The 14,945-nt window shown below is 46.1% G+C and overlaps 1 protein-coding gene across 7 annotated transcripts in view; it reads right to left on the bottom strand.

Annotated features, from left to right (window-relative positions):
* fat3a (FAT atypical cadherin 3a) overlaps positions 1-14,945 on the bottom strand; it is a 963,948-nt gene that overhangs the window by 627,945 nt on the left and 321,058 nt on the right. The gene's annotated exons all lie outside the window — the stretch shown is intronic.

Below are 14,945 nucleotides of genomic sequence, written 5' to 3'. Positions count from 1 at the left end.
TACCTGGAAGCTACAACACTATGGACCGGCTGCAGGAAGCTGGGATTAGAAAGGGCATCTGGTGTCCTCGGGCTGGTATGGACATGATGGGCTGAATGCCTTCCTTGTGTGCTGTAACATTTCTATGATTCTATGAAGGCAGAGGTAAGTCAACTTCAATGCAAATTTCACTGCAAGACTGGTTCCCACCCATTGTGGGCAACATCTCTGGTGAGATCTCGCATGGCATAATTGCTGTTGGCAAGCCCGGGACAGGACTCGCTCGGCACCTACTGGCCATGTCGCGACCCCATTAAAGCGCAACACGGCCGGTACATTAGGCCTTTATTCTCTCACTCTCACCACAGCACACCAAATAGACTCACACTCACCCACACACTCAGTGAGTGAAGTGTGAGTGAAATGTGAATGAGGAAACCGGAGCAACCGGAGGAAACCCACACAGTGACTGGAAGAATGTGAAGACTCCGCACAGACAGTGACCCAAGACAGAAATTGAACCCAGGTCTCTGGTGCTGTGAAGCAACAGTGCTAACCACTGTGCCACTGTGCGTGACCCTCTCGCACATTAGTCATTTTTATTAAATGCTCTTTTTTTTCCAACTTAATAATTTATTGATTTGGCATTGCGTTATTTTTGCTCAGTAAGTTGTCTTTTCTTAATACCTCAGCTATTTTTTTGAAATTCAGTTTAATGTTGTGTCAAACCATGGAACTTGCTCATGTATTTAGCAAGGTCTCACTTGTCTAATATCCAGTATGAACACACATGTTGTGCAGTGACATCACAATAATGTCACCCGTTTCGCTCAGAAAATACATGAAATGGTTCTCTTAAATCCAAACTTCAGTCTTAATTATTGTGCAATCTCATAGCATATGGAATATTTCCATCATTCTTACCAGAATGTCACCAATTTATCATCTGCTGCACTGGAAAACTCAGAATTTCCAGTGAAAAGCATAAAATTAACAAGCCAAATTACAATACAAAATGCACATAGAACAATTGATTCTCTGCTTCATACATGATTTATAGGAAAACTGTGAATGTGGATTTAAGGCAAAAGCCAAAATCCGAATATGCGAACAGACTGATTATACTGACGTCAATAGTAGGAAGTGTAGATGCTCACTCCATAGTGATCTTTCTCTTTGATGTCAGTCCTCCATATCTGATCTATTATTTGGTTAATGAACTGTGCAATATACAAAGATCCACAGATAGCATTGTTTTAACTAGCTGGGTGGTAACAGACATTTGAAGTAATTGCTTTCCTTTTAATTATGTCACATTGCAGATAGACAGTGCCATTACATAGAAAATCAGTCCCAAATGAAAATATGCAAAAATATTTAAAGTCAGCAGCTTTCTCTTCAAAAACAGACACCAGCCACCAACCTCAAAGTTGCATGATGTCTCCTCCATCAGTCTTGTGAATTATTTGTGATTATGTGCTTCACCCGAGCTAACTGACTGAGGTTAAAGTGAGCACCTTCATAGTTACCAAATAGATTTAAGCAACTTCAACAACAAACAAATCAGCCTTTCCAATTACAACACATGAACAGGGTATTAAAGGTGAGACCCAACAACAGTTTTATGAGCTATGAAACAATGTGCTTATTGCCTTGCAAAGAAATGTACATAGAAAATAGAAGCAGGAGGTGGTCATTCGGCCCTTCAAGTCTACTTTGCCATTCATTATGATCATGGCTGATCATAAAGTTCAATACCTGAAGCCGCCTTCCCCCCACATCCCTTGATTCCTTTAACCCCAAGAGCTATATATAATTTCTTCTTGAAATTACACAACGTTTTGGCCTCAACTACTTTCTGTGGTGAAGAATTCCACAGATTCACCACTCTCTGGGTGAAGAAATGTCTCTTCACCTCAGTCCAAAAAGGTTTACCCCTTATCCTCACACTATGACCGAGTTCTGGACTCCCCCACCATCGGAAACATTCTTTCTAAATCTACCCCGTCTAATCCTGTTAGATGTTTGAATTTTTAAAGTTTCGATGAGATCCCCTCTCACTCTTCTACACGCCAATGACTATAATCCCAACTGATTTAGTCTCTCCTCATAAATGACAATCCCACCATCCCAGGAATCAGCGAGGTAAAGCTTTGCTGCACACCTTCCATAGCAAGAACATCGTTCCTCCAATAAGGACACCAAAACTGCATATAAACACTACAGGTGTGGCCTCACCAATGTCCTATTCAACTGCAATCAAACATTGCGATTCCTGTACTCAAATCCTCTCGCTATGAAGGCCAACATACCATTTGTCTTCTTTACCTGCTGTACAGGCGCGCTTACATTCAGCAACTGATGCACGAGGACATCAAAGTCTTGCCGAGTATTCACTGCTCTCAATTGACGCCCATTCAAATAATAATCTGCCTTCCTATTTTGCTGCAAAAGTGAATAACCTCACATTCATCCACGTTATACTGCATCTGCCATGTATATGCTCACTCACTTTGCCTGCCAAATCCTGCTGAAGCATCTCTGTATCCCCCTCACAGCTCCACCCAACCAACTTTATATCATCTGCAAATATGGAAATACTACATAGAGATCCTTCGTCCAAATCATTGATATATAACGTGAACAGTTGGGGTCCTATCACAGATCCCTGCGGTATCCCACTATTCAGTGCCTGCTCAATCAGAAAAGACCTATTTATTCCAACTTTTTGCTTCCTGTTTGCTAACCAGCATTCTATCCATCTCAAGACACTACCCGTAATCTCATGCGCTTTAACTTTACATAGTAATCTGTTATGTGAGATCTTGTCGATAGCCTTCTGAAAGTCTAAATAAACTACATCCCATAGTTCTTCCTGGTCAACTCTACTAATTAAATACGATTCTTCAAAAAGGTCTATTCAATCTGATACCAAATAATGCAACTAGCTTAATCTTGATACATCAAGTCCCGCTTATTCACCACCACTGCACTCACTACATTAACCCCCAATCTCTCATATTAATCAACTTACAGTTTATATTAAAGCCTTGTCTTTCTCCATTCTTCATTACCTTTCCCAGATCTTCAGCTTTTCAAGTACTCAGCATTCAACCAACACTAGCTTTCATGTGGTGCTTTCATACCACGCAGACCTGAAGATATGTTATGCCCACCACAAAACTCACCAATTCCCTTTCCTCTTTTAAGGTCTTGCTTAAAACACCACAGTTTTAACATTGGCTTTAGACTTAATAAATTTCTATGGAACTCCTTGGACAATCATTTATACACAAAAGGTAACCTGCTGTTGCTAATTACATACAATAGTCACTGCATGACTTCCAGTGGCGGCCATGGTGTGGCACATTTGGCAGCTCCTGCTCGAGATGGTTTTTTTGATCCTTTTCCCTGGTTGCCGGGTAGATGTTTTGGAGGAAAAGAGAGGTGGTGGTGGAGGAAAACTGTACTCAACTGGTGAGGACGGTGCATGGACCAGGGACCAGAAGTGGGTTGAGAAGAAACGGGGTTGCAGGAGCTAGAAACTCTTCATGCGACACAGGGGAAGATGGCGGAAGGTAAGGAGTCAGCCCTACTAACCCAATGGTCAACGGAGGAGTTGGTTAACTTTCTTAATAAAAAGTTTAGGCAACAGAGGTAGGATACTCAGGAGGTCCTGGCGAAGGTGGGAGACCTGCTGAAAGCAGGGATCGACCGGGTGGAGCTGAGGCTGGAGACCCAGAGCCAGGCGATCCAGAAGGTGGAGTAGGCGGTGGGAGAGCACGAGGAGCAGTTTATCTCATTGGCGGCCAAAGTTGGGATGCTGTGGGAAACTCAGAAGTGGCTCAAGGAGAAAGGGGAGGATTTGGAGAACCTCTCCCGGAGGTAGAATCTGAGGATAGTGGGTATGTCGGAGGGCATAGAGTTGTAGACACAGGCTCTTATGTGGCCAAGATGTTGGAGAAGCTGATGGGAGAGGGGGCCTTCGACCGGCCCCTGGAGGTCGATCGGGCATTTATGAGGAAGCCGCAGGCGAATGAACCACCCGGGCAATGGTGGTGAGGCTACACCGGTTTCTGGGAAAAGAGAAGATCTTGCAGTGGGATAGGCAGACAAGGAGATGTAACTGGGAAGGCAATGAGCTTCAGGTATATCAGGACCTGGGCGTGGAATGGCACAAAGAGGAGAGCCGGATTCAACTGGGTCAAGGCTGCCTTTTTTAAGGGGGTGAAGTTTGGGATGCTGTACACACCTTGCCTTTGGGTGACCCACAACGGCCACAAATACTACTTGGAAGCATCGGAGACAATGGAGTTCTTGAGAGACAATGACCCTGCAGGAGGGGGAAGACATTAAGCTTTGGAGGGAATGTGAGGCGGTGTTGGTTCTCCCTGACCCCCTTTTGTTGTAGTGCTGAGTTCTTGCTTTGGGCAATGGCCAGGGGAGAATTTGTCTTTTCTTCGTGGCTGTTTAGCGATTTTATGGAGTTCTTTGGTGGCAGGTCGGAGGACGGTGGAGGGTGAGTGTACTTTTTCTTTTCTTCTTTACAGTGCTATTGTTGTTTTCACATGGTGAGTGCAAGCGGATGGGGGGAGGGGAATCAGTGGGGGGGGGGGGGGGCATGGGCAGGGGCTGCCAGGCTAACTGGGCGGGCTAGTTCATGGGAGCACAGTGGGGGGGTGATCATGTGCTTAGAGTTTTAGAGGGGGATGGGATTGTTGTTTTCTTCAGGGAGGGGGGGGAAGACTGCTGATGGGGGTGGGGCAGTTGAAGTGCAATGAGGAGGGGGTTTGTGACGGTGGACATCCTAGGGGGGGCCTCGCGGGCTGTGGGACGCGAGCCGGGGGTTGGCCCAAGAAGACTATGGTTGATTGGCAGAGGAAGGGGCGGGGTGCTCCCCGACCAGGCTAGTCATCTGGAATGTGAGGGGTCTGAATGGGCCAGTTAAACAGTCCTGCGTGTTCGCACACCTGAGGAGTTTAAAGGCAGATGTGGCATTTCTACAGGAAATGTATTTGAAAATTGGGGACCAAATTAGGCTGAGGAAGGGGTGGGCCGACCAGGTTTTTCATTCCGGGCTGGATTTGAAGACGCGGGGAATAGCGGTGCTAATAAATAAGTGGGGAGCATTTGAGATGGGAAACATAGTGGCAGATCCGAGGGGGATGGCTTGTGATGGTGAGCGGGAAATTGGAGGGGATGCCAGTGATCTTGGTAAATGTTTATGCCCCAAATTGGGATGATGTTGAATTCATTTTTTTTTTTTTTTTTTCTTTTTTTATAAATTTAGATTAGCCAATTATTTTTTCCAATTAAGGGGCAATTTAGCGTGGCCAATCCACCTACTCTGCACATTTTTGGGTTGTGGGGGCGAAACCCACCCAGACACGGGGAGAACGTGCAAACTCCACACGGACAGTGACCCAGAGCCGGGATCGAACCTGGGACCTCAGCGCCGTGAGGCGGTTGTGCTAACCACTAGGCCACCGTGCTGCCCTGCTTGCCAGTCACTTAACTACCTCCTCCAACTCAATCAGAGCCCTGTTCACGTTATATATCAATGATTTGGACGAAGGATCTCTATGTAGTATTTCCATATTTGCAGATGATATAAAGTTGGTTGGGTGGAGCTGTGAGGGGGATACAGAGATGCTTCAGCAGGATTTGGCAGGCAAAGTGAGTGAGCATATACATGGCAGATGCAGTATAACGTGGATGAATGTGAGGTTATTCACTTTTGCAGCAAAATAGGAAGGCAGATTATTATTTGAATGGGCGTCAATTGAGAGCAGTGAATACTCGGCAAGACTTTGATGTCCTCGTGCATCAGTTGCTGAATGTAAGCGCGCCTGTACAGCAGGTAAAGAAGACAAATGATATGTTGGCCTTCATAGCGAGAGGATTTGAGTACAGGAATCGCAATGTTTGATTGCAGTTGAATAGGACATTGGTGAGGCCACACCTGTAGTGTTTATATGCAGTTTTGGTGTCCTTATTGGAGGAACGATGTTCTTGCTATGGAAGGTGTGCAGCAAAGCTTTACCTCGCTGATTCCTGGGATGGTGGGATTGTCATTTATGAGGAGAGACTAAATCAGTTGGGATTATAGTCATTGGCGTGTAGAAGAGTGAGAGGGGATCTCATCGAAACTTTAAAAATTCAAACATCTAACAGGATTAGACGGGGTAGATTTAGAAAGAATGTTTCCGATGGTGGGGGAGTCCAGAACTCGGTCATAGTGTGAGGATAAGGGGTAAACCTTTTTGGACTGAGGTGAAGAGACATTTCTTCACCCAGAGAGTGGTGAATTCATGAGGCGGGTGTTGGGGAAGATCCCCGACCTGGATTTGCACCAGATGAGTCAGCGATCGGGAGGAGTACCGGAGGTGGCGAAAGAGCTAAAGGGTTCATGGGGGGGGGTGCACGGGATGGACCCGTGGAGGTTTGGGAGGCCGATGGCGAAGGAATTTTCTTACTTCTCCCACGTGCACAGGGTGTACTCGCCGATCAATCACTTTGCTGGCAGGTGTGGTCGACTCGGGATACTCAGCAATTGTGGTTTCGGACCCCATACCTACCGCACTGGGTGGACTTGCAAGGGCGGGGGGGGGGGGGGGCAGCGCCCACACTGGAGATTAAATGTGGAGTTATTAGCAGACAAGGAGGTGTGCGAGCGGGGTGAGGGTTGTCACTCAGGGAGCTGAATGACACGGTTGAGGTATCGGCTGCCACGCTATGAGAGGCACTTGAGACAGTGGTTAGGGGGGAGTTGATATCGATTCGGGCACACAGGATGGAGTGGGCAGAGATGGCAAGGCTGGTGGAGGAGATCCTGCGGGTAGATAGGAGATACTCGAAGACCCTGGAGGCAGGTGTGTTGAAGGAGTGGCAGAAGCTCCAAATAGAGTTCAGATTGGTGTCCACGGAGAAGGCAGTGGGGTAGCTGCGGAGGGCCCGGCAGCAGTGTATGAAAATGGGGAGAAGGCGGACACCAACTCAGGAAGCAGGAGGCAGTGAGGGAGATGGGACAGGTGAAGGATGGGAGGGAACGGATGTTCCTGGACCCGGTGGGGGTAAATGTGGCATTTGAGGAATTTTATAGTTTCCGGAGCCCCTGGTGGAGGGAATGGTGGGGTGGGGAATAATGTGGAAATTTCTGGATGGGATGGAATTCCCCAAAGTGGAGGAGGATTTGGTAGAGGGGCTGGTGGCACTCATTGGACTGGTGGAAGTGGTGGAGGGTATGAGGACGTTGCAGCCAGGGAAGGCCCCGGGTTTGGATGGGTTCCTGGTGGAATTTTACAAGACGTTTTTTGGGGAACTGGGGCCTCTGCTGTTAAGGGCATGTAATGAGGTGAAGAAGAAGGGGTTCTTCCCCCTATGTTATCGTAGGCTTCGATATCCTTAATTATGAAGAAGGATAAGGGCACAGAGCAGTGTGGGACTTCTCGCCCGATCTCGCTGCTAAATGTGGACGCCAAGTGGCTGGCAAGGATCTTGGCCTCATGGATCGGGGACAGTGTACTGGATCCAACAGGGGAGGACCGGATGGGATTTGCAAAAGGGAGGCATTTGTCGGCAAATATCAGGCACTTATTAAATGTGATTATGATGCCCCCAGCTGGGACAAGAGGTGGAGTTGGCAGTCGCTATGGATGCGATGAAAGCCTTTGATCGGGTCGAAAGGGAAATAAGTTCTGGGACAGTTCGGGTTTGGGCAGGGATTTATGGATTGGGTCTGGTTGCTATATAGGGCCGTGGTAGCAAGTGTAAGGACGAATCGGGTGAGCCGGAGGTATTTTGGATTGCATCATGCGACAAGGCACGGATGCTCACTCTCTCACTCAAGGCAGGGCTATTTGCCCTGGCAATACAGCCATTGGCATTAGAACATTAATAAGTTGGAATGAGATAGTGCGGGTGCTGGTGGTGCTGGAGCACAGAGTTTTGTTGTAAATGGACGATTTGCTGATTTACATTTCAGACCCGTTGGGTGGCATTAGGGGGATTATGAACATCTTGGAGGAGTTCAGCCAGTTTTCCGGGTATAAATGAAACATGGGGAAGAATGAGATTTCCCAATTCATGCAAGGGGAGAAGAGGGGAGGCTGGGCGAACTGCCATTTTAAGTGGTGAGGACGAACTTTAGATACTTGGGCATTCAGGTAGTGCGGAGGAACCCCACTTGCACAAATTGAATCGGGCGCGGTTGGTTGGGCAGATAAGAGGTGGGATATGCTCCTGTTATCTCACGCAGGTCGGGTCCAAAGGCCTTTTTTAGGAAAGTTGACGCCCTGATTTTGTAGTTTGTTTGTGCGGGGAAATGTTTCTGGGTAAACAAGGTGCTGCTGAAGCGGGAAGTGGGGGTTGGGGAGGCTGACCTTGCCCTGGTGTGGGAGCGGATGGAGGCAACCTTTGAAAATGAAAAAATGAAATGAAAATCGCTTATTGTCACGAGTAGGCTTCAATGAAGTTACTGTGAAAAGCCCCTAGTCGCCACATTCCGGCACCTGTCCGGGGAGGCTGGTACAGGAATCGAACCGTGCTGCTGACCTGCTTGGTCTGCTTTAAAAGCCAGCGATTTAGCCCAGTGAGCTAAACCAGCCCTGTAGGGCACTCGCTTAGGGGCATTGTTGACAGCGCCTCTACCATTCTCGCTAGCCAGATACTCCTTTGGGATAAAATCTCAAGGGGTGTGGGGACAGTGGTGGCAGTACTTGGGGTTGGAGGGTGTATTGGTTTGGGCACCAATCTGTGGGAGCCCCAGGTTTGCCCTGGGGGTGGTAGATGCAGTGTTCCAGGGATGGCAGCAGGTGGGGATCAAAAGGTTTGGGGAACTATTTGTGGGGAACAGTTTTTCGACCCTAGAGGAACTGGAAGAGGAGTATGGGCTGCCCAGTGGGAATGGTTTCCCCCCTACTTAGAGGTACGGAATAATGTAAGGAAGCAGGTGCCGTCTTTTCCCAACCTGCCACCCCCGGGGGCTGCAGGACAAAGTGGTGTCGAAAACATGAATTGGTGAAGGAAGGGTGTCGGATTAAAAGGAATTGATGGACAGGGAGGGTGCCTCAATAGGAGAAGTTAAGTGGAACTGGGGGTGTGAAGGAGGAGGCTCTGAGGAGAGTGAAGTCAAAGTGAGGATGTTCGCAGGTGACTGAACAATGTTCAGCACCATTTGCAACTCCTCAGATACTGAAGCAGTCCATGTCAAAATGCAACAAGCTATCAATATCCAGGCTTGGGCTGACAAGTGGCAAGTAACATTCACACCATACAAGTGCCAGGCAATGACCATTCAATGATATTACCATCGCTGAACCACCATAATCAACATCCAAGGAGTTACCATTGACCAGAAACTGAACTGGACTGGACTAATACTGTGGCTACCAGATCAGGTGGCATCTACAGCAAGTAACTCACATCCTGAACCCCCAAGCCTGTCCACCATCTACAAGATACAAGCCAGAAGTGTAATAGAATAAGATCCACTTGTCTGGATGAATGCAGCTCCAACAACACTCCCACACCATTTAGGACAAAGCAGCATGCTTGATTGCTACCCATTTAACAATCATTCCGTCCCTCCACCACCGATGAAAAGTGGCAGTAGGGTGTACCATCCACAAGATATCCACAAGGAACTCAAAGATTCCTTGGGCAGTACCTTCAAAGCCACATGAACTACCATCGAGAAGGACAAGAGCAGCAGATACATGGCCACTACCTGGAGGTTCCCTTCCAAGCCACACACCATTGTGACTTGGAGATATTTTATTGTTCCTTCACTGTCACTGGGTCAAAATCCTCGAATTCCTTCACTAACAGCAGTGGGTGTACCTACACCTCAAGGACTGCAGTCGTTCAAGAAGGCAGCTCACCACCACCTTCTGAATGGGCAACTAGGGATGGCCAATAAATGGTGGCTTAACCAACAATGCCCACATCCTGTAAAATGAATTTTAAAAAATATTCATGTGATCATGGTTAGTGAACAAGTCTGATTTCAATGTTGCAGCCCACTGAGATGGCAGAGATCTACTTATATGGTCCACTCACCAGCCTCTTTTGCACATCACTGCTTACACAGATTTTATACAGAGAAATTAGACATCTACATGGTTGATTGCACAAAAACAAACATTAGCGGCAGGATAAACTTGGACATATTGTGTTGATCAATTTAACAGTTTGCAAGTTTAGATTCATTAAGATAAGACTTAAAATTAAAAAATTTTGAATGATTAACTTAGTGGTGTGTAATTCTCATTTACTCTATATTTTGATAAACACGACAGAGAAAATCATTGCATAATAATCTTTACTAGTGTCACAAGTAGGCTTACATTAACACTATAATAAAGTTACTGTGAAAGTCTCCTAGTCTCCACACTATGCAGACATGGGGAGAACGTGCAGATTCCACATGACAAGCCGGGAATCGAACCTGGGTCCCTGGCGCTGTGAACCAACAGTGCTAATCACTGTGCTACCGCGCCGCTCAGTCCATTATACATGGACCAACTCTTCTGGCAGAGCTATTCAAGTAATCTCATACCCAAACTCTTTCCACACATCCCTGTTATTTTATTCTCTTCAAGACTTTGTCCTATTCCCTTTCGAAAATTACTATTGGATTCACTCTTTTAGCACCGAGTATTCTAATCACAACTCAACTGTATTACAAAAAAATTTTCTTCCCATCTGCTCTGCTTCTTTCGACAATCATTTTAAATCTATATCCTCTGGCTACTGACCTTTATGCCATTGGAAACAGTTCCACTGTATCTATTCTACCAAACTTTTCCTAGATTTAAACACTTCTGTCACATCTTCTTCACATCCTCCCAGCTCAAAGGAGAGCAACCGCCCCAGTTTCTGCTGTTTATGCATGTAACTGAAGTCCCTCAACCCTGGTAACATTCTAATAAATCTTTCTGCACTCTATCCAAAACCTTATATCTATCCTGACCTGTGGTGTCTAGAATAAAACACGAAGCAAACGTGTAATATATATTACACAAAGTAATATAACAAAAAGGAGTTCACCATCAGTTATTTAAAGGGTCATCAACTGCTTTCAAGTTTGTTGCTGATTGTAACAACCAATCAGCAGTATGGGCAGCAGCAGAGTGGGACGGTTGTCTGGCAGGTAACAGCAAGGATGCTGGTACAATAGAGGTGGTCCCATGGAGGCATTGCCATTCTCCCAGGGAGACAGCTCACCAATTCTATCAATGTATTGGAAGGCAGATTACTGAATTGCAAGGTACTTTAATAATTAACCACAAGTCTAAGCTTCATCTGCAGCACACAGCATTGAGTGGTAACCTCTCTATGCTGTAACAGAAAATGAGAATTTGGCTGGATCCACAAGTGTGGACTTATTCATCCTCTTCATCTCTTGAGGGAAAAAAGAATGCTTCATGGAGTTGGCCAACTTATGTTGGAAAGAACAGGCTCCAAACTTCTGTTGATAAATTTGGGGCAGCACGGTAGCATGGTGGTTAGCGTCAATGCTTCACAGCTCCAGGGTCCCAGGTTCAGTTCCTGGCTGGGTCACTGTCTGTGCGGAGTCTGCACATCCTCCCCGTGTGTGCGTGGGTTTCCTCCGGGTGCTCCGGTTTCCTCCCACAGTCCAAAGATGTGCGGGTTAGGTGGATTGGCCATGCTAAATTGCCCATAGTGTCCTAAAAAGTAAGGTTAAGGGGGGGGGGGGGGTTGTTGGGTTATGGGTAATAAGTGGATACGTGGGTTTGAGTAGGGTGATCATTGCTCGGCACAACATCGAGGGCCGAAGGGCCTGTTCTGTGCTGTACTGTTCTATCTATGTAGAAGTTGGTGCTGGACTCCTCCATGCCTCCTGACACTGATTGTTGGTTTTCAGGCAAGCCTACCAATGCCCCAAGCAATTAATTGAGCATACACAACAATCTGTTCATAGCAAACAGCTTTCTTTTGTAGTCAGCCCCATCAAAGTTCTCATTGGAGTACTCTGTAAAAGAACTCCTGTGCAACCTTGACCTCCAGTGAGCTGGACCTGCGTTATCATTACCCCCTGCTTTGTCAGTAGCCCATTCATGCTTCGTATGCCACTATGTGGATGCCGCCTCCAAACTGAAGTACACGCAATGACAATAACTGAGCTGGAGGCTCCACATTTGTCAGCATGTGATGGGCTTCTTCTTTATCTCAGTCTTCCTGTTCTTCCATCACTGCCTGGCCCAATTGCAGCTCTTGGGTATTGGAAAGGAGAAAGGCGTATGGGTAAGGGTTCTGGTCAGGGAGGGAAGAAAGCCAGAGGTGCCTGTTTGCACCACCTACAGCTTGTAAATCTGAAGAGACTGAGGAATGAGGAGGAAATGGAGTTTAAGGGGGATTAGGTATGAGTATACGGTCAGTCAATCATCTTAAATGGTTTCAAACCAGCCATTAGTCACAGCCTCAGTTAAGGCCATTCCAGTGGTGGATAAATGCTATCTTCTCAACTGGGGTAAAGGTATGCAGCCACGTCTGTCCTCCATTCGTTAAGTGCTGCTGTCTCAAGCTATGCAACACTTTCCCTGAAAGAATAAGGCAAGTGTGTCTGAATGTGGTGCAGTGTGTTTAGGTGATGTGGGTGTCGTTGTGGACTAGCTGGGAGTGTGTGCAAGTTACGAGATTTACAGTAGTGCTCATAATAAGTAGGTAAGGGTGGGGTGAAGCTGTGAATGTGAGGTATGATTCATGACTGATAGAGATTGTTGGTAGGTCAGTGTTAGAAGTACAGTGAATTGAGCAGTGAGTAAGGCACATAGAGCAGGAGGTGGGAAATGGCACTCAAAGGTCCATTCACTAATCTTGGCAACTCTTATGAGGTCATTCAATAGTTGGCAGCACTGAATCCAAGTACTCAAGGATAGGTTCCTGGCATTGATCTCTGCAGCTATCTGGTCTCAGCATCTTTGCAAAATTTGTCTGGAGGGTCTCCTGGATCCAGGTGGCGAGATAGCATCTTTTGCCCTCAATACATCCAGTGCAGCCTTGGAAAATGTCTGATCATGTCATTGCCCAAGTTGTGCCATTCTTGCCTAAATCAAAAGAATTTTAGATTGTATCTCTTAAACGGCTCCTGTTGTCTGGAACTGGTGCTGGAAATCAAATATGGGGTTACAGGGATTGGGTGGGGTGGAAGGGGTAGTGTAAATGGGTGGCTCATTCAAAGGATCGGTGCAGACTCAATGGGCCGAATGGCCTCCTCCACTGCAGGGCGAGCTTTAACTCGTACACAAAAACAGAAAATACTGGACAATGTTAGTTCCCTTTCCCCTCTACAGATGCTGACAGACCAGTTGAGGTTGTCCTGTATTTTCTGTTTTTGTTTCAGGTTCCAGCTTCCACAGTAATTTGCTTTTAGCTTTAACTCAAGTGAGCCCATCACAATTTGCGTGCTCTGCTGAGGCATGAAGCCACTCAGTGTGCTCAAAGAGGGTTATACACCACAATTATTCAAACCAACAGTTTGAAAATTGCCTAGATCAGAAACGTGTGGGGGTTAATGATGCATTGTAATCCCCACACTTGTTTCCAAGGATTATTGAATTTTGCAACTTTGCTCTCTATTATTAAAGCCAAGGATTCCATATGTTTTTTTTAAACTGCTTCTAAACTGGTCCTGCTGTCAAAGATTTGTGTATGGGCACTCCCAGGTGTCTATGTTCCTGCAACAATTTTAAAACGGTGCCATTGATTTTACATTGTCTATCCTCATTAGTCCTACCAAAATGTACCACATCATACTTCTTTGCACTAACTTTTATCTGTCCATTTCCCCATCTCTTAATGTCCCCCTGAAGGCTGACTATCTTGCTACACCTCCACATTATGTGTGATTTGTAAATTTCAAAATTGTACCCATGTCATTAATATATATTAAACAAAGCAGTGTTCCTAATATTAGTCCCTGGAGAATTCCACATTTTATTTTCCTGCTGAAAAACAACACTCCTCCACTTTCAGTACCTTTAGCCAATTTTGTATCCACACTCATTGTTCTTTTAATTCAATGGGCTTTAATTTTGCTGACAGGTTTATTATGTGGCACTTGGTCAAATGCCTTTGAAAATCCACATCCACAATCCAATTGCTCTCCTCTCATTAACACTTCTGGTACTTGAGCAAAGGACTCCATCAAGTTTGTAAATAAAGACTTGCCTTTCACAATTCCATCTTGTCTTTCATTTATTTGCCCACACTCAAAAGTGTCAATTAAGTTTCTCCCAGATTTTTGGCTCTAAACGTTTCCCCAAGACAGACATTAGACTAACCGGCCTGTAGTCAACAGGCTTATCCCTTTCCCGCTTTGTAAACAAGGACAGCATGGTAGCACAGTGGGTAGCACTGTTGCTTCACAGCTCCAGGGTCCCAGGTTCGATTGCGCCTTGGGTCACTTTGTGTGTGGAGTCTGCACGTTCTCCCTGTGTCTGCGTGGGTTTCCTCCGGGTGCTCCGGTTTCCTCCCACAAGTCCCGAAAGACGTGATGTTAGGTAATTTGGACATTCTGAATTCTCCTGCTGTGTACCCAAACAGGCGCTGGAATGTGGTGACTGGGGCTTTTCACAGCAACTTCATTGCAATGTAAATGTAAGCCTACTCGTGACAATAAAATATTATATATAAACAGGAGTGGAACATTTGCAGCACTCTGTCCTCATATTCATATCTAAGGAGGATAGAGAGATTATGGCTCTATAATTTTCACCCTTACATCCTTCGTAACCTCGGATGCAGGACCTCAATCCTCTTCCTCGCTCTGTCGTCAGTTCCGACATGGAACACAAATTCTGGTTCTTCCTCCTCCTCTAGCCCTCAGAGAGAGAATGTTCTGTACCTCTATTGTAATGCCTCTTACACCTGATCTTACCCAGGGAAGCAATGTACCTGTAGATCTCAGGAGACATTGGTCACCTTGTATGCCTTATAGTTAA

The sequence above is a fragment of the Scyliorhinus canicula genome, chromosome 14 (assembly GCF_902713615.1).
Source record: "Scyliorhinus canicula chromosome 14, sScyCan1.1, whole genome shotgun sequence".
Taxonomy (NCBI): domain Eukaryota; kingdom Metazoa; phylum Chordata; class Chondrichthyes; order Carcharhiniformes; family Scyliorhinidae; genus Scyliorhinus; species Scyliorhinus canicula.
The sequence above is the reverse complement of the archived record's forward strand: the minus strand, read 5'-3'. Positions and strand labels throughout refer to the sequence as shown.